The sequence below is a fragment of the Carcharhinus amblyrhynchos genome, chromosome 3 (genome assembly GCF_965287045.1).
Source record: "Carcharhinus amblyrhynchos chromosome 3, sCarAmb.v2.hapA, whole genome shotgun sequence".
NCBI lineage: Eukaryota > Metazoa > Chordata > Chondrichthyes > Carcharhiniformes > Carcharhinidae > Carcharhinus > Carcharhinus amblyrhynchos.
In genome coordinates this window covers 7,599,105-7,618,665 of record NC_137326.1, presented here as the reverse complement: position 1 = coordinate 7,618,665, position 19,561 = coordinate 7,599,105, and positions in this window count along the sequence as shown.

Genomic DNA, 19,561 nt, shown 5'->3' with positions numbered 1-19,561 from the left:
CATAATTGTGGAACAATTTAACAAAGAGTTCAAGGGAAATCGTGTTCCTGGACTGATCATGTACTCGAATCGAAATGGACTATTAACAATTCAGACTGGGAATCCTGTGAACATTTTAGAATGCAAATAATCTTGATTCTTCCCTTCCTTTTCCCACCCCCCTACAAAGAGTGGACACACACAAATTGTCATTCTGTTGCCTGAGTTGAGATTGGCACAGTAAGAAGTCTCACAGCATCAGATTAAAGTCCCAACAGGTATTTTTTTAGAATCACCAAGCTTTCAGAGCACTGCTCCTTCATCAGGTGACCCTCCATCACTCACCTGATGAAGGAGCAGTGCTCTGAAAGCTCGTGCTTCCAAATAAACCTGTTGGACTTTAATCTGGTGTTGTGAGACTTCTTACTGTGCCTACCCCAGTCCAATGCTGGCATCTCCACATCATGAGTTGAGATTCATTTAGATGGGTTGAATCTTTAACCTTTATAGAGTCAGAGTCATAGAGGTTTACAGCATGGAAACAGGCTCTTCAGCCCTTTTTTAAAAGCCCTAAGCTAATCCCAATTTCTGGGTTGTAGGATGCAAAACAAGGACAGCAATGTTTGAACATCAAAATAGTTGCTAATGGAATAAATTCATACTGAAATCTAATGTATTGCAAGCCAGGTACATAAGTTAAAGTTTATTTATTAGTCACAAGTAAGGCTGACATTAATACTGCAATGAAGTTACTGTGAAATTCCCGTAGAAGCCATAGTCCGGTGATTCTTCGGGCCAATGCACCTAACCACTGAATGAAGCTTTCTCTAATTTGTCTCACTGATTCATCTTCAATTATGCAAGTCATTTACAGTGTTGTCTACGACAAATCTGAGCAACTCCATAGCGCAGGAATTTTCTCTTCGAAAGTCTAAATCCATAGGCTCCCTATTGTGCAGAAGTAGGCCATTTATCCCATCAAGTCTGTATCAACTCTGGCAGAACATCTTACCCAGTCTTATCCCCATAACCCTATATATCTACCCTGCTAATTTCCGCCCCCCCCCCCCCCCCCCCCCCCACTCAACCTACACATCTGGTGACACAAGGGACAATTTAGAATTGCCAATCCACCTAACCTGCATACCTTTGGGGGGAAACCAGTGCACCCAGAGGAAACCTACACAGATACAGGGAGAACGTGCAAACTCCACACAGTCACTCAAGGTTGGAATTGAACCCGGATCCTTGGTGCTGTGAGGCAGCAATGCTAACCGCTGTTGCCCCAAATCCCAACTAATGCAAGCATTCATTTAAACATAGACAGGGAATTCTGCTTGTGTGCTCTAAACAGAAAGGAAACCTGCATTTATAAAGCTTTCGACAACCTTGTGACCTTCCTATGCACTTTCATCCCAGGAAAGTATATTTGATGCAGTTGCTATTGTAGAGAAAGTTGGTGATAAATTAGCATATTACAAGATCTCACCATGGCAATGAAATGGTGGATCTGTCAGTTGAGGGATAAATGCCAGGCAGGAGTCCCTTTGCTTTAAAATATTCCCACAGGCTCTTATACTTCCCTGAACAGATTTTAAACATTTGCCTTAGAAGTGTAGGGTTTCTCAGGGCTGCAGTACAGGGCAATAACCTAGCTTTTGCATAAAAATCTCTGAACTAGAATCCATAACCTTTTGACTAAGAGGAAAAATGATACCACCGAACCAAGGTTGCCACTGACACGTAGCTCATAAAGATAGAACGGGAACTTTGGACCCTCGTCTACTGTACTTGGACCTGTGTAACTCATTTCTCAGTGTGCCTTGTGGTGTCCTGACATTTGATTCCGTGTAATTGTTTTCAGCAGGGAACATTGGAAATAAGTTCCAGTCGTCCAAATTAAACCCAGAAATCTAGGCTAGATTGGAATCTGCGTCATAGGCTATGCTAACTTTCAAATGTACGTTTCAGAAATGCAGTGTGTTTACACACACTTTTGATAATAGTTTCAGATTATAGCAGCAAAGTGTAGTCCAAAGATACAGATAACAATGTCTGTAATGGTGTCAGTGCCCTCTGTTTTAAGAAAGAATTTCTTTGCAGTCGGCCTGTTAGTGAACTATCATTTTCTTTTTAAGAAGCAAACATGTTGCTGAGAATGGGTGTATAAATCTTCAATAGAATTCACTCTCCTGCACCATCTCCACATCCCTTGATTTTTTTAATATCTAGGATTCTATCAATCTCTGTCTTGAACATAATGACTGAGCCACTACAATCCTCTGGGGCATAGGATTCCAAAGATTTGCCAACCTTTGAATAAATTCCTCATCTCAGTCCTAAACCGTCTTCCCCAAATTCTGAAACTATGTGCCCTGATTCTCGATTCTCTCTCTTTCCACTCCCCTCCCACCACCCCAGCTAGGGCGGCACAGTGGTTAATACAGCTGCCTCACAGTGCCAGGGACCTGGGTTCGATTCCCAACTTGGGTCACTGTCTATGCGGAGTTTACACATTCTCCCTGTATCTGCACGGGTTTCCTCCAGGTACTTCAGTCTCCTCCCACAGTTTGAAAGACATGCTGGTCAGGTGCCACCATGTACCCGAACAGGTGCTGGAGTGTGGCGACTATGGGATTTTCACAATAACTTCATTGCAGTGTTAATGTAAGCCTACTTGTGACTAATAAATAAACTTCAAACTTCAGGGGAAACAACCTGCATACCCTGTCAAGGCCTGAAAAAATTTTGTATGATGAGATTACCTCTCATTCTGCTAAACCCTAGAGAATACAGATCCAGCCTCCTCACAGGACAATTTGTCATCCGTGGAATCAGTCTGGTGAACTTTTGCTGCACTCCCTCTATAGGAAGAATATCCTTCCTCAGATAAGGAGACCTAAACTGTATGCAATACTCCAGCCAAGGGCTGGGATTCTCTGGTTTTGCACTGCCACTGCCAGCGAGACAGAGAATTTGGGACTTGGACAAACGTCCATTCACAGCAGCGGGACTGCAGAATCCCAGCCACAGGCAAGGTTGGGGAAACCTAGCTGCAAGTGAGGTCAGAGAATTCTGACCACGGTCTCACCAAGGCCCAAACACTGGATCATAGATCACAGAATCCTACAGTGCAGAACGAGGCCATTTGGCCCATCGAGTCTGCACTGACCACAATCCAACCCAGGCCCTATTCCTGTAACACCACATAATTTACTACCTTTACCTACAACATTTACCCTGCTAATCCCCGACACTAGGTCAATTTAAGGTTTAAATCCAACCGATTTATTTGATAGTAAACTCGCAAACTTTCGGGGTTTGCCCCTTCGTCAGGTGAGTGGAGAGTTCTCTCCATTTAAACCTGGTGTTGTCAGACTTCTTATTGTGTTTACCCCAGTCCAATGCCGGAATCTCCACATCATCACTAGATCAATTTAGCATGGCCAATCCACCTACTCCTGTAACACCACACATTTACCTTGCTAATCCCCCTGACACTAGGTCAATTTAAGGTTTAACTCCAACCGATTTATTTGATAGTAAACTCGCACGCTTTCGGGATTTGCCCCTTCGTCAGGTGAATGGAGAGAACCCACGCATCTTGGGACTGGGAAACAGGAGCACCTGGAGGAAACCCATGCAGACACGGGAGAATGTGCAAACTCTACACACACAGTGACTCAAGCCGGGAATTGAACCTGTGTCCTACAACTGATTCTTGTAGTTCCTCACTAGTCACAGCCTGCCAACCTTGGGTGCATCCTGTTAAACTTACTCTTCTTTTTCGATCTGTTAACCAATTTTCAATCCATGCCAGCATATTACCTCTAACCCCATGCACTCTAAATTTGTTCCTAACCTATTGCGTGGGACCTTGTCTAAAGCCTTCTGAAAATCCAGACCCGCTGGTTCCCCTTTATCTATTCTACAAGTTACATCCTCAAAAAACTGCTTTGTCAGACATGATTTTATTTGCTTGACATACAAGTTGTCTTCATCAACATACACCCCTCAACCAGCACCACTCTAACAGGTGGACTAACCCTGTCTTCCTGTTTAAGGGAGTTCGTTCTGCGCAAAATGTACTAGATTCCCAACGTCATAACAGTGACCATACTTCAAAACGACTTGCTTGGCTGTACAGCTCCCTGCTGCTTATAAATGCAAGTCTTTATTCTCTTCGATAAGCCATAAAAGGGAATAAAGGAGCAATTATCTGCATGTGCTTTGGAACCTCTAACTAACTCTGTATTTGGAGATATGGCGGGCACGCCGCCTGCGCTTTATTATCACGCACCGTTGGCAGACAAAGCTTTTCTACCTGTGGCTCATTCAGCCTTAGTATTAGAAACTAGCAATGTGCCGACAGTCAGGAATCTGGTGTTTTATCTGTCTTAACAAATCGTACTTCGGTGGATTGGTTGCAAAGTCCAGGGGTATATATCTCACTGCAGATAGAAAATGTCACTTGTTATTACTTACCTGTGACTCACACTGTTCCAGATGTGATAAAAGACTTTACTGGCATTGAGATTCTTCCTTCTGCAAGGGGCGTATCTCTAGGCTAGCTGAGTACGCAGAGCGCTAACTGGAGAAATATTGTAATAATTTTTAAAAATGCATGTTGAATCTGCGTCACTTCAAGTGTTCTTTCAATCTCAACTTTTTTCTATTTCTGTTCCTCTCTATAGATGTCCCGAGTCCATCCATCCCTAACTATGAAATCTGATCGCGCTGGGCACGCTTATCTCACTCAATTTTATTACTACAAAATTTGGCAAGGGTGATGAACAACTGTGTCCGTGTAATGGACTAAACCCCGGTTGAACAAATCTAAAATTCCTATTACTGATTCTCAAGTATTAGGCAGTACACTGGTCTTGGGTTGAGAGAGAAAAGGTCGGACTTTCAAGTAACAGATTATGAGGTGGCGCCTGAGTGATGCAATTCTGGTGAGCCAATGTGAAGAGGTTAGAATTAAACATTGAATGAATCCATGCAATTCTTAAAATTCACCTATTCTAAAATTCTAAAAACACTCACCTGATGAAGGAGCAAAGCTCCTTATTCCAGAGAAACCTGTTGACCTGGCGCTGTGAGACTTCTTACTTATTCTTAAAATTGACAGAGGTATTATTTAAGGAGAGGCTATAAAAGAGATATACAACAATGGTTCCAGGGAGACGCAGTTATGGTTACCTGGATAGACTGAAGAAAGTGGGGTTCTCAAACCAAAAGAGAAAATGCTGGAAGATCTCAGCAGGTCTGGCAGCATCTGTAAGGAGAGAAAAGAGCTGATGTTTGGAGTCCAGATGACCCTTTGCCAAAGTGGGGTTCTCCTTAGACAAGAGAAGGTTCAGAGGAGATTTGATTGAGGTGTTAAAATTATAAAGGGTTGGATGGAATAAATAAAGAGAAACTGTTTCCAATGGTTGCTGGCCTTGAAAACAAGAGGATGCAAGGTTAAGATGATTGGAAAATGAACCCAAAATAACCTGAGGAGAATCTGTTTTGCCCAATGGATGATTAGGTCTTGGATTACATTGACTAGTAGGATGCTAGAAGCTGATTCAATGGTATCTTGCAGAAGAAAATTGGATTAAGGAAAAGAAACATTGAGGACTATGAGAGACAATAAAATAGTGGGATTAACTGGATTGGCCTTCGTAAGAGCCAGTACAGACTTGATGGACTGAATGGCCTCCTTTGTAATATACTGCTATTCTATGATTCTATATAGGTTACAGTTGAAGGCATCAGATTTGCAGTTTAAATTGGTGTAATAATCTTCCCCGACCCCATATCCAGAAAGATAGCCAACTGATATTTAACGAAATCCATATTTTTCCATCCAATATAACAAAATATAAGCAAAATACTGGAGATCTGAAATAACGAAGTTCCAATAAAAGAGTCACATTGGACTCGAAACATTAATTCTGTTTCTGTCCCTTCGCAGTTACAGCCAGACCTGCTGAGTTTTTCCAGCACCTTCTCTTTTCTTTCTACCTCAGATTCTTTAAGAACATAAGAAATAGGAGCAGGAGTAGGCCATCCAGCCCTTCGAGCCTGCCCCGACATTCAATAAGATCATGGCTGATCTGTCGTGGCTCAGTTCCACATTCCCGCCCTCTCCCCATAACCCTTAATCCCCTCTCTTATCAAAAACCCATCAACCCGCGTCTTAAAAATATTTAGCGAGGTAGCCTCCACCACTTCAACGGGCAGAGAATTCCAGAGATTCACCACCCTTTGAGTGAAGAAGTTCCTCCTCAACTCCGTTCTAAACCGTCCCCCCTTTAACTTGAGGCTATGCCCCCTAGTCCTACTGTCCTTTCTGAGCGGGAAGAGCCTCTCCACCTCTATCCTATCCACCCCATTCATCATCTTATACGTCTCAATGAGAGCTCCCCTCATTCTTCTAAACTCTAACGAGTACAAGCCTAGTTTATTCAGCCTCTCCTCATAGCTCAACCCCCTCAACTCCGGTATCAGCCTAGTAAACCTCCTCTGCCCTCCCTCCAAGGCCAAAATATCCTTGCGTAAGTACGGCGTCCAAAACTGCACACAGTACTCCAGCTGCGGCCTCACCAATGCCCTATACAGCCGCAGCAAGACCTCCCTACTTTTATATTCAATCCCCCTCGCTATGAAGGCCAGCATCCCATTTGCCTTCCTGACCACCTGCTGCACCTGCAAGCTGGGTTTTTGCGACTCATTCACAAGGACCCCAAGGTCCCTCTGCACCGTCGCCTGCTGCAGTTTTTCGCCACGTAAGTAATAATCCTTCCTACCATTATTCCTACCAAAGTGGACCACCTCGCACTTGCCAACATTAAATTCCATTTGCCATTTCCTGGCCCATTCGCCCAGCCTATCTAGATCCTTCTGCAGACTCTCCATACCCTCCGCACAATTTGCCGTTCCACCAATCTTGGTGTCATCAGCAAATTTCGACACCATACACTCGGTTCCCTCCTCCAGATCATCTATATAAATGGTAAATAGCTGAGGCCCCAGCACCGACCCCTGGGGCACTCCACTAGTCACCAACCGCCAATCCAAATAGCACCCATTGACCCCCACTCTCTGCCTCCTATTTGACAACCAATCCTCTATCCACGCTAACACCCTACCCCCAACTCCATGTCCCCTGACCTTCTGCAATAACCTCTTGTGAGGTACCTTGTCAAACGCCTTCTGAAAATCAAGAAAGACCACATCGACCAGCTCTCCTTTATCCACCGCCCGAGACACATCCTCATAGAACTCCAGTAAATTTGTCAGACACGACTTCCCCTTAACGAAACCGTGCTGCGTCTGCTCTATCAAGCAATTCCCCTCAAGATGCCTTGCTATTTCCTCCTTGATGACGGATTCTAACATTTTACCTACAACAGACGTTAAACTAACCGGCCTATAATTCCCTGCCTTTTGCCTGGCACCCTTCTTAAACAACGGCGTAACATTAGCCGTTGTCCAATCTTCCGGCACTTCCCCGGAATCCAGTTTAAGAAACTGGTCTTGATCTTGCAAAGGAAGAAAGACTGTAAACCACTCAATAGTGAGATAGTTGAAGAATGGGGTGGTATTGTGGCACAGTGGTTAGCACTGCTGCCTCACAGCACCTAGGACCCGGTTCGATTCCCAGTTTGGGTCGCTGTCTGCGTGAAGTCTACACATTCTCTCTGTGTCAAATGATCTGTCATATGACATATAGATGATCTGGAGGAGGGAACCGAGTGTATGGTGTCGAAATTTGCTGATGACACCAAGATTGGTGGAACGGCAAATTGTGCAGAGGGTGTGGAGAGTCTGCAGAAGGATCTAGATAGGCTGGGCGAATGGGCCAGGAACTGGCAAATGGAATTTAATGTTGGCAAATGTGAGGTTGTCCACTTTGGTAGGAATAATGGTAGGAAGAACTATTACTTACGTGGCGAAAAACTGCAGCATGCGACGGTGCAGAGGGACCTCGGGGTCCTTGTGCATGAGTCACAAAAACCCAGCCTGCAGGTGCAGCAGGTGGTCAGGAAGGCTAATGGGATGTTGGCCTTCATAGCGAGGGGGATTGAATATAAAAGTAGGGAGGTCTTGCTGCAGCTGTATAGGGCACTGGTGAGGCCGCAGCTGGAGTACTGTGTGCAGTTTTGGTCACTGCACTTACGCAAGGATATTTTGGCCTTGGAGGGAGTGCAGAGGAGGTTTACTAGGCTGATTCCAGAGTTGAGGGGGTTGAACTATGAGGAGAGGCTGAATAAACTAGGCTTGGACTCGTTAGAGTTTAGAAGAATGAGGGGAGATCTCATTGAGACATATAAGATGTTGAATGGGATGGATAGGATAGAGGTGGAGAGGCTCTTCCTGCTCAAAAAGGACAGTAGGACTAGAGGGCACAGCCTCAAGATAAAGGGGGGGCGGTTTAGAATGGAGTCGAGGAGGAACTTCTTCACTCAAAGGGTGGTGAATCTCTGGAATTCTCTGCCTGTTGAAGTGGTGGAGGCTGCCTCGCTCAATATTTTTAAGACGCGGGTTGATAGGTTTTTGATAGGCAAGGGGATTAAGGGTTATGGGGAGAGGGCGGGAATGTGGAACTGAGCCACGACAGATCAGCCATGATCTTGTTGAATGGCGGGGTAGGCTCGAGGGGCTAGATGGCCTACTCCTGCTCCTATTTCTTATGTTCTTATGTGTCTGCGTAAATTTCCTCCGGGTGTTCCGGTTTCTGCCCACAGTCAATAGATGTGCGGGTTAGGTTGATTGGCCGTGCTAAATTGACCCTAGTGTAAGGGGTAAATATATGGGGTTAGCGCCTGGGTGGGATTATTGTTGGTGCAGGCTTGATGGACCGAATGGCCTTCTTCTGTACTGTAGGGATTCTATGAGCTGAAATCACTCTCAAGGTTGTAGATTCCTGACTTGCTCTGGGGAGCTGAGTTGGGCTGGGCTGGCACTTTGAGTGCAAGTTGTACTGTTGGAATTGGTTATGCCTCTGGAGGTGGAATTAGTTAATTCTCAATCTAAAACTTTCACCTATTTTCATGCAAATTTAATTAGATTGCCGTTTCCCTTGTGTCCTCTTATTGCTCACTTGACCTGCTTCATTACCCCAAATTAAATTTAATATTGAATTCTTCCTCACTGGACATGGCAACTAACTGAATAAGGAGACATCCCAAAGTGGATGTTCTTGAAGAGCTGAACGCAGTACAGCTGAAGGCATATAAAATGATCAGAGAATTAGATAGGGTGGTCAGTGTGAACGGTTTTCCTCGGATGGAGATGGCTAGCATGAGGGGACATAGCTTTAAATTGAGGGGTGATAGATATAGGACAGATGTCAGAGAGGTTCTTTATTCAGAGGGTAGTGAGGGTGTGGAATACCCTGCCTGCAGCAGTAGTGGATTCGGCAACATTAAGGGCATTTAAATGGTCATTGGATAAACATAAGGATGATATTGGAATAGTGTAGGTTAGATGGGCTTCAGATTGGTTTCACAGGTCGGCGTAACATCGAGGGCTGAAGGGCCTGTACTGCGCTGTAATATTCCATGTTCTATGAACTGTTTTCAGGAGGAATGAGCACATTGCAGTGAAACGGCAAGAAAAGTGGGAGTTGTGGAGTTGGTTGGTTACATTTCAACTCCAAACTTTTCTCTGGACTCTGATTGGAATTTTCAGCACCTCCAAGCTCATTGGCATCATTCTTAATCCCACAATCCCGGATCCTACAATCTGATTTTTCATTTGACCATAGAATCATAGAATCCCCATAGTGCAGAAGGACGTTATTCGGCCCAATGAGTCTGCACTGACCACAATCCCACCCAGGCCTATCCCCATAACCCTATGCATTTTACCTTAACTAAACCCCCTGACATTAGGGTGAATTTAACATGACCAATCCACCTAACCAGCACATCTTTAGACTGTGGGAGGAAACTGGTGCACCCAGAGGGAACCCACGCATGTATGGGGAGAATGTGCAGATTCCGCGTAGACTATGACCCAAGCTGGGATTCGAACCCAGGTCCCTGGCACTGTGAGGCTAACCCTGTGCCACTGTGCAAATTGTAGGCTGCCACAGGGTTCCGATCTCAGGCTCAACTATATTAATAACTTGGGTGCAGAGATAGTAGGTACCAAATTTGCAGATGACACTAAAGTAGGTGGAATACTAAGTTGTGATAATGATAGAAGAAATATATATAAATGGATATGGATAGGTTAAATGAATGGGGTAAAATGTGGCAGATGGACTTTAATGTGGATAAGTGTGAGGTTATCCATTTTGGCAGGAAAGATGCAAAGGCAAATTATTGTCTGAATGGACAGAAAGTTTGGAGTGCTTCAGTGCAGAGGGATCTGGGTGTCCACGTGCATGAATTGCAGAAAACTAGTATGCAGGTACACCAGGTAATAAGGAAGGCAAATGGAATTGTGGCATTTATTGCTAAAGGAATAGAATGTAAAAGTGTTGCTGCTACTGTACAAAGTATTTGTGTTTTCAAAAATAACTTCCCACTGATAAGTTTCTTAAAATTATTTGATTGAGCCAAATGGTTTGTTCCTGTGATGTATATTCTGTGTTTGTAACTGCTTCTATGAGATGCAGTAAAGGAGCTGTGTAAATGCAGGTTGTTGTTGTAGCAGTTGAGTTTGTTGTTGCCTGATCGCCACTTGTTAATTTATCCCATATTTTCTTCTATTCTGAATGTAGTCCTGGTGTCTGAGCTTTGGCCCTTTACCAATGCAAGCAAACACAGCAAATTATTTGAAGGAAACAATTAAAAGATGTTCGGTTTAACCTCAGACAGTGGAATGTAAATGGTCTTCCTGGTTTGACCATTTTACATTTGCAGTTCTTGTAAACGCCCCAGAGTACATTAATAACTCATTTCACCATTTCTTTGTCCAGCCGCAGCCCATCCACTGCTGAAACCCTCAAGCCTTTATAACCACCAGATCTGACCACTGTAATGCTCTCTTGCCCAACATCCTGCCTCTCACGCTCCCTAAAGTTGAGCGAATGCAAAACTCTGCTGCCCACATCCTAACTCACTTTGCCTCGCCTGTTTCATTTGACATGATTTATTTGATCTAATATTTGATTTATTATTGTCACATTTATTAACATGCAGTGCAAAGTATTGTTTCTTCCGCATTATACAGACAAAGCATACCATTCATAGAGAAGGAAAGGAGAGAGTGCAGAATGTAGTGTTACAGTCATAGCTAGGATGTAGAGAAAGATCAACTTAATGCGAGGTAGATCCATTCAAAAGCCTGACAGCAGCAGGGAAGAAGCTGTTCTTGAGTCGGTTGGTACGTGACCTCAGACTTTTGTATCTTTCTCCTGATGGAGATGAATAATTAAGGAAACCACACACCCCGGACATTCTCTCTTCCATCTTCTTCCTTCGGGATCTTTCTCTATACTCTAGCTATGACTGTAACACCCCATTCTGCACTCTCTCCTTTCCTTCTCTACGAATGGTCTGTTTTGTCTGTATGGCGTGCAAGAAACAATACTTTTCACTGTATAATAATGCATGTGACAATAATAAATCAAATGAAAAAACATCAAAAAAGGTAGAAGAGAGAATGTCCAGGGAGTGCGTGGGGTCCTTAATTATGCTGGCTGCTTTGCCGAGGCAGCGTTAAGTGTAGATAGATTCAATGGATGGGAGGCTGGTTTGTGTGATGGACTGGGCTACATTCACAACCTTTTATAGTTCCTTGCAGTCTTGGGCACAGCAGGAGCCCGTACCAAGTTGTGATACTTGCCGTTCTGCACTGGCTCCTGTTCTGTCAATGCCTCAATTTTAAAATGATCACCCTTTGTATTCAAATCCTTCCATGGCCTCTCCCATCTTATCTACGTTGTTTCCCCCTTTCCTACAACCCTCCAAAATATCTGCAAATTCTTGCATCTTGGACAATCCAGATGACATTCCCTGCACTGTTGATGACCATGCTTCCAGCTTTCTGGGCCCAGAGTTACGGAATTCCTAGTCCAAACCTCTCCACCTCTCGACCGCACTGTCATCCTTTAAGATGCTCACCTTTCTCATTGGCTAAACTTTTGGTCACCTGTCCTAAAATCTCCTTTAGTGGCAGATGTCAAGTTTTGTCTGGTAAGATTCTTGATAAAGGCGGCACGGTGGCACCGTGGTTAACATTGCTGTCTTACAGCATCAGGTTCAATTCCGGTCTTGGGTGTAGAGTTTGCACATTTCTCACCCTGTCTCCGTGGGTTTCCTCTGTGTGCTCTGGCTTCCTCCCATGGCCCAAAGATGTGTAGGTTAGGTGGATTGACCATGCTAAATTGCCCCTTAGTGTATCAGGACATGTGGGTTAATAGGGTAAATATGTAGGGTTATGGAGCTAGGGCCTGGGTGAGATGCTCTGTAGGAGAGTTGGTGCTGACTCGATGGGCTGAATGGCTTCCTTCTGTACTGTAGGGATTCTGTGATTCTATGAAACACCTTGAGTAATTTTACTATGTTAAAGGTGTCATATAAAAGCAAGTTGTTGTTTTGTTGCAGTTAGAGTTGAAATGCTATGTACTTGTACCTCCTCTACAGTATAGACACTAGCATGGATCTGTGGGGCCGAATGGCCTGTGAACATCCTGTAAGTAGTTTGTAACTGAGGACTCAGTTGACCAGTGAGTACTTTTGCCTATGTGTGCTTAGCTCCTCAATTTAAATCTTCTAGAAGAAGCGCAGGACCAGTGCAGGCAAGAGAACGGGTTTGTGGACATGTAGATACAGCTGCAACTCTCGAACCAGAATACTGTCACACATTCCTAACTCAGTATCCACGTTTTAAGTGAAATCTTATTCCTCACTTGGTCCAAAGGAATCCTATACACCTGGGTACAAGAAACCGAGGCAAGACCAACATCATTAAAAGAAGTTTGGATGAAATGTTATTGGCCTGAAACAAAGAGCAAAGAACAGTACAGCACAGGAACAGGCCCTTCAGCCCACCAAACCCTCTGTTCGCTTCCCAGCTATATGTCTATAAAGATGCACCTTGAACGTTGCTAATGTGCCTGCTTCCAGCACCTTCACTGGCAGCACGTTCCAGGGACCCACCACCCCGGTTGTGCGAAAAGCTTTCCCCGGACGTCTCCCCTAAACTTACCCCCTCTCACCTTGAGCCTGTACCTTCTTGTAGTTGCCTCTTGCACCCTGGGAAAAAAAACCCCTGACTATCCGTCCTATCTATGCCTCTCATAACTTTGTAGACCTCTATCAGGTTGTCCCCTCAGCCTCCATCTTTCAAGTGAAAACAATCTGAGATTATCCCAACCTCTCTTCGTACCTAAAACCCTCAGACTAGGCATCATCCTGGAAAACCTTCTTTGCACTCTCTCCAAAGCATCCAGGTCCTTCTGGTAGTGTGGCAACCAGAATGGCACTAAATGCGAACGTTAACTCTATTTCTCTCTCCATAGACTCAACTAAACCTCCTGAGTATTTCCAGCATTTTCCACTAATATTTTCCAGTTTCCAGCTTGTTGGACTGATCCTTTAATAATTGCTTCAATGCGTTAACCGATGCAGTGGTGGAATGAATTTTTAAACCAATTGGATTTACATTGCGCCTTATCTTATTCCCAGAACACTTCACAACTGAACAACAAATTCATTCATTTCCTCTGTTACGTTTTGGGCTCTGCAAGATTCCACAAACAGCAAATGCGATGAACATGGGGGAACGTAAGAAATAGGAGCAGGGGTAGGCCATTCAGCCCTTCAACCCCCTTTGCCATCCAGTGAGATCATGGCTAATCTTCTACTTCAATGCCGTTTAGATGCGAGATGAGTGTTTCCAATGGTGTGGGCGTCCAGACCCAGGGGTCACAGTCTGATTGTTTAGGATGGAGATGAGGAGAAATTTCTTCACCCAGAGTGTGGTCAGTCTGTAGAATTTACTCCCACAAAAAGCAGTTGAGGCCAGAACATCGCGTGTTTTCAAAAAACGGTTAGATATAGGGCGGCACGGTGGCACACTGGTTAGCACCGAGGCCTCACAAAGCGAGGGACCCGGGCTTGATTCCTGGCTTGGGTCACTGTCTGTGCGGAATCTGCACGTTCTCCCTGTGTCTGCTTGGGTTTCCTCTGGGTGCTCCGGTTTCCTCCCAGAGTACAAAGACGTGCAGGTTCAGTGAATTGGCCATGCTGAATTGCTCCTTAGTGTCAGAGGGACTGGCTAGGATCAATGCATGGGGTTAAGGGGATAGGGACTGGGTGGGATTGTGGTCAGTGCAGACTTGATGGGCCTAATGGCCTCCTTCTGCACTGTAGGGATTCTGTGATCTGTGATATATCACTTGAGGTGAAGGGGATGAAAGGGTATGGGGGAAGGCGGGATCAGGCTATTGAGTTGGATGATCAGCCATGATCGTAATGAATGGCGGAGCAGGCTCGAAGGGCTGAATGGCCTCCTCCTGCTCCTATTTTCTATGTTTCTATTTTGCTTGTGTACCACCACTTCTCCTCCAGGAATGCCCTTGAAGAAACTCTGCCCGTTTTTCTAACAGGATTTCCAATTTGTTTACCTTCATTATTCTCTGTTTCGCTTCTTGTGTTTGATCTACTAAAACTGCCTTTCGCAGTCACATCTCCATCCTCAGCAGCTGTTTCCAGTTCTGGCTGATACCATGTGGGCTCCAACATCTGCTGGTTCTGCTGAAAGTTCGCCGGCCTGAAACGTTAACTGTCTGCTGCCTACGGGTTTTCCTGCAATTTCCATTTTTTAAAGAACCCCTATGGTGCAGAAAGAGGCCATGTGGCCCATCGAGTCTGCACCAACCACAATCTCACCCAGGCCCTATCCCCTTAACTCCACATAATTACTTTGCTAATCCCCCTGACACTAACGGGCAATTTATTATGGCCAATCAACCTAATCTGCACATCTTTGGAACCACAGACACGGGGAGAATGTGCAGACTTTGCACAGATACTGACCCAAGCTGGAAGGGAACCTGGGTCCCTGGCGCTGAGAGGCAGCAGTGCTAACCACTGTGCCGCATTAATATAAGGAAAAATAAGGCACCCATCTCACTACCTGTCCAATCAGAAAGATGGTGGACCCTTGGTCATCGTTAGGCAAGCTGCAGTGCTAGAGAATGGAGCATTCAACAATGAGCAATGATGCTTTGACCACACAGAGGGAAAATGAGGAGGTGTTAACCCAAAACAATCCAAACTATTTGTCCAAAGATCATTAAAGCAATCTTTATTGTCTCAGAAGTGGAAACCAGCCAAAAGCGTACAGAAGGCACAGATGCCAGTTAGGCTTCCATCATGGATCCCATTGCTATATACATCTCAAGAGGATGGATAAAGAGCCTGCATTTATATAGCGCCTGTCACAACCATCCCAAAGCACATTACGGTCAATGATGTACTTTTCCAAAGTGTAATCACTGTTGTAGGGAAATGTCACAGCTGATTTAAGATCCCACAGCTTTGTAATTTATTTATTTATTAGAGTCTCAAGTAAGGCTTACATTAACACTGCAATGAAGTTCCTGTGAAATTCCCCTAGTCGCCACATTTGGACACCTGTTTGGGTCAGTGCACCTAACCAGCATGTCTTTCAGACTGTGGGAGGAATCCGGAGCAAACCCACGCAGATATGGGGATAACATGCAGACTCTGCACAGACAATGACCCAAGCCTGGAATCGAACCCGGGTCCCTGACGCTGTGAGGCAGCAGATAACTACTGTGTTACCGTACCAACCACAAAATTGTAGTTAGCAGAGGATGGTTTCACTCCATTGACCTCTGGGTTATGGGCCCAGCACGCTTCCGCTGCACCACTCTGCTCCTGACACTGGATAAGTGTATTTTTAGCCATGTTGAAAGAGGGGTAAACTCTGGCCAGGGTGCCCAAGGTGAAGCCCCCTGATTTTGATTTGATTTATTATTGTCACATGTATTAACATATAGTGAAAAGTACTGTTTCTTGCGCGCTATACAGACAAAACATACCATTTATAGAGAAGGAAACGAGAGAGTGCAGAATGTAGTGTTACAGTCATAGCTAGAATGTAGAGAAAGATCAACTTAATGCGAGGTAGGTCCATTCAAAAGTCTGACAGCAGCGGGGAAGAAGCTGTTCTTGAGTCGATCGGTACGTGTCCTCAGACTTTTGAATCTTTTTCCTGATGGAAGAAGGTGCAAGAGTGTGTGTCTGGGGTGCGTGGGGTCCTTAATTTGATTTATCATCACATGTATTATTTTACAGTGAAAAGTATTCTTTCTTGCGCACTATACAGACAAAGCATACCGTACATAGAGAAGAAAAGGAGAATGTAGTATTACAGTCATAGTTAGAACGTAAAGAAAGATCAACTTAGTGCGAGGTAGGTGCATTCAAAAGTCTGACGGCAGCAGGGATGAAGCTATTTTTGAGTCGTTTGGTATGTGACCTCAGACTTTTGTATCTTTTTCCTGATGGAAGAAGGTGGAAGAGTGTGTGTCCGGGGTGTGTGGGGTCCTTGATTATGCTGGTTGCTTTTCCGAGGCAGCGGGAAGTGTAGACAGAGCTAATGGATGTGAGGCTGGTTTGCGTGATGGATTGGGCTATATTCACGACACTTTCTTAGTTCCCTGCTCCTTGCAATGGGGGCTATGGCACCCTTTTAGAACAATTGGCGCCACGAGCAATCTGAGAGATTCTTAACATTACTTTAACATCTATTTGCAAAGATGATCTCGTGGGCAGTGCAGCTCTCCTGCGCTGAGCTATCAGCCTGGAACACGTGTTCACAACTGTGGGGTTGCATACTGCAGACTGCAAGTGGGTCTGAGCACAAGGCTGCCCTCATTAGAGTGGATCTGAAGTGGTTTCCACATCGCTATTGCTACTGCAGCCTCTATTTTTAACCAGACTATTATTGTTATTATTATTATTCGTGTGGGTTTAAAAATAACCAGTGTGCAAGACATGAGGCTAACCGTGTGCCGATCAACAGTGCACCCAGAACAAAAGTATTTCTTCAGGGTGAAAGGAGATTAGGAATCTGGAGAGGGGGTGAAGGAAGGGGGGGAGTTGGAAATGTGCAATAAACAGGAATTGGAATTTCTGAGAATTGTTGGAACGACCGCATGTTCCAATTGAGGTACTTTCTGTAAACAATTGAAAATACCGTGTTGATGCCAGACTGAAATTGAATGTTTCCTGTGAGATACTGCAGCTGCAATTACTTCCAGACCTCATTCCATACTATGGGTGTCATAGGTTCTGGTTGTTGATTTCCAATCCAGCATTAAGCAGAGTTTATTTTCTTTATCTTTCCCTGGGAGGTGGATGTCACGGACAAGGGCAGCACTTATTGCCCATTCCTCATTGCCCCTTGAGCTCAGTGTCTCACTAGTCCATTTCAGAGGGCCATTAAAGAGTCAGCCACATTGCTGTGGCTCTGGAGTCACATATAGGCCGGTCAAGGACGGCTCCTCTCATCAGTGTGGAGCCAGATGAGTTTTCACAACAATCAGTGAGGTTTAACAATCACTCATTACTGAGACTGGCTTTTGATGCTCCAAATTAAACCCCTGGCAGGATTTGAACCCATGTCCCCCAGAGCCTGAATATTCTGAGCCAAGAATGGAGCCACATTACTGCCACACCACCGTCTTAACTCTGAGGTTAAGTGGAGTTTCTAAAGCGAGTGTAGGTCGAGTGGTCACAGGATGGCGCGGCTACGAAGGGTCACATGACGGGGGCGTGGGAGTTCTCCCCAGAGTGCAGGCGGAATACAAGCAGGGAATCGCTGATCAGCTAATGGCTAGTACCACTGTGTAGACAGCATGGTGGCACAGTGGTTAGCACTGCTGCCTCACAGCGCCAGGGACCCATGTTCAATTCCCAACTTGGGTCACTGTCTGTGTGGAGTTTGCACATTCCCCCCCTGTCTGCATGGGTTTCCTCTGGGTGCTCTGGCTTTTTCCCTCAGTCCAAAATTTATTCTTGGGATGTGATATCACTGACAAGACCAACATTTCTTGCCCATCCCTAATAGCGCTGAAGCAATTAATACTGCACAGCTTTGCTGGAGAAAAACTCTCCCCCCTCCCAACTTAGACACGGTGGTTAGCACAGCTGCCTCACAGCGCCAGGGACCTGGGTTCCATTCCTGACTTCGGTCACTGTATGTGTGGAGCCTGCACATTCTCCCCGTGTCTGCATGGGTTTCCTCCAGATGCTCCAGTTTCCTCCCACAGTCTGAAAGATGTGCTGGTTAGGTGCACGGGCCATGCTAAATTCTCCCTCAGTGTACCTGAACAGGCAGTGGAGTGTGGCAACTAGGGGATTCTCACAGAATGAAGTATTGTATGTTACAAGTCCTTGGTCGCCAGTTTTTGGGAAGCCTGCATTTCCACAATAAGTATATTTAAGAGACTGAGCAGCTAATTAAATATTAGGGCACAAATTGCTTAATTTCCCAGGTAACAATGCTCAGAACTTGCTGACCCGTAACATTGTCAGCTGAGGTTGTGGACAGAGTTAGTCTGTCATCATGACCTGAGATACTAGCTCTGCTTGTCTCCATTGCCTGATCTGCTGGGTGTTCCCAGCATTTTTATTTTTATTCCAGGTCTGTTGTATTTTGTTTTTGTAACAGAGTGGCAATGTGGACAGACAGACGTAGAAATGGCAGCCCTATCCATTGTGAAGAGGAACAGCGCAACACTCAGAGAAAATGCCATTGCCCTTCTTCCAAAGGAGAATAAGGGTGACTAGGCAAATAGGTTAATGTCCATTTTGTTCACTTGCAACCATCCGAACAGTGATAATAGGGTTTTGTTAACCACACACACTGATCAATCTTTATCAATGAGTGTATAAGAGACTCAGACATGTCATGAGGGGTACTCGCAATGGTGGAGAACTCTTACAACCATGGGTCCAATTCACCTATTTTGGCCAAATAAGCTACACTTACCACGTGTCTCAAATGACTTCCATACTTTATCCCAAAATGATGAGGTTGGTTTTATGCTGCATTTTGGGTGACATGGTGGTACAGTGGTTAGTGCTGCTGCCTCACAGTGCTAAGGACCCAGGTTTGATTCCCATTTTGGGTCAGTCTGTGTTTTTTGCACATTCTCCCCATGTCTGTGTGGGTTTCTTCCAGGTGCTCCACTGTTCTCTCACAGTTTGAAAAAAGTGGTGGTAAGGTGCATTGACGTGAACAGGTGCCACAGTGTGGTGACTAGAGGAATTTCACAGTAACTTCATTGCAGTGTTAATGTAAATCTTACTTGTGATAAATAAATAAACTTTTACTTTGAAACTTTATGTGTCTCAGGACAAAAGAGGGAAAAAAATCAACCAAATTTCTCTCTTGTAGCTGCTATTACTTGGTTCCTGTTGCAAAATCACTGGATGGAATTTAATGTCCCCTCAACCCTCCTTCCTCATCCCCCTCCTCACTTCCCCCCACTCCCCCGAGATGGACTGTAGAGTCAAGTGGGAAGGTGTCGGGCGATGAGGGGGTGGGGGGCAGGGAGTGAGTGAGGAGTGGGGAAAGAGTGAAGATGGCCTTCCAA